Below are 920 nucleotides of genomic sequence, written 5' to 3' on the forward strand. Positions count from 1 at the left end.
CATTCGCACAAAACCCGATGGCTCAGCGGCCGGCCGTTCAAATGCCAGCCCCAACCAACCGCTGCCGTACGTTTGCACCCCTTTGGAACAGTCCCTTGTTTCCAGTTTAGGACGTTTCGCAGTCGACCAGCGTTGCGGGACAACAACAGGAATCTCCACGAGGTGGTGGAGGTGGTCCTTCCCCAACCTGCCCCCACGAATCCGCTATCCCAGTTCTTTGTACTTCCAAATAAAGCATCACCGCCTTCCCTTCTACACAAACTCCCGGACCCGAGGTCAGCAACAGTACTGCTCCGAAACCTCTCTTGGTCGGTATTCTAGCAACGACATAACCCTCGCGCAATCGAAAGTCCCTTTCCCCCTTTCACCTCCACCACCGTCACAGCGCAATTCCCCCCCCCACACACACACACACGCACACACCACATCAGTTGGCAACCCGCCAGACACCCATAGCGCACAGACGACAACGCCACAGCAAAGTTAAAGTCGGACGTTGTCCCGACACCGACACCTCCCAAGAATCACCCCACCCAGCTCAGCCCCACAGAGCAGCACCCTCCCCCATCGTGGTTTTAAATCGGCGGTCGCTCATCTCATCTGCCAATACCCCCACCATTCGCACAAAACCCGATGGCTCAGCGGCCGGCCGTTCAAATGCCAGCCCCAACCAACCGCTGCCGTACGTTTGCACCCCTTTGGAACAGTCCCTTGTTTCCAGTTTAGGACGTTTCGCAGTCGACCAGCGTTGCGGGACAACAACAGGAATCTCCACGAGGTGGTGGAGGTGGTCCTTCCCCAACCTGCCCCCACGAATCCGCTATCCCAGTTCTTTGTACTTCCAAATAAAGCATCACCGCCTTCCCTTCTACACAAACTCCCGGACCCGAGGTCAGCAACAGTACTGCTCCGAAACCTCT

This window comes from Volvox carteri (assembly GCF_000143455.1).
Source record: "Volvox carteri f. nagariensis unplaced genomic scaffold VOLCAscaffold_12, whole genome shotgun sequence".
NCBI classification, from domain to species: domain Eukaryota; kingdom Viridiplantae; phylum Chlorophyta; class Chlorophyceae; order Chlamydomonadales; family Volvocaceae; genus Volvox; species Volvox carteri.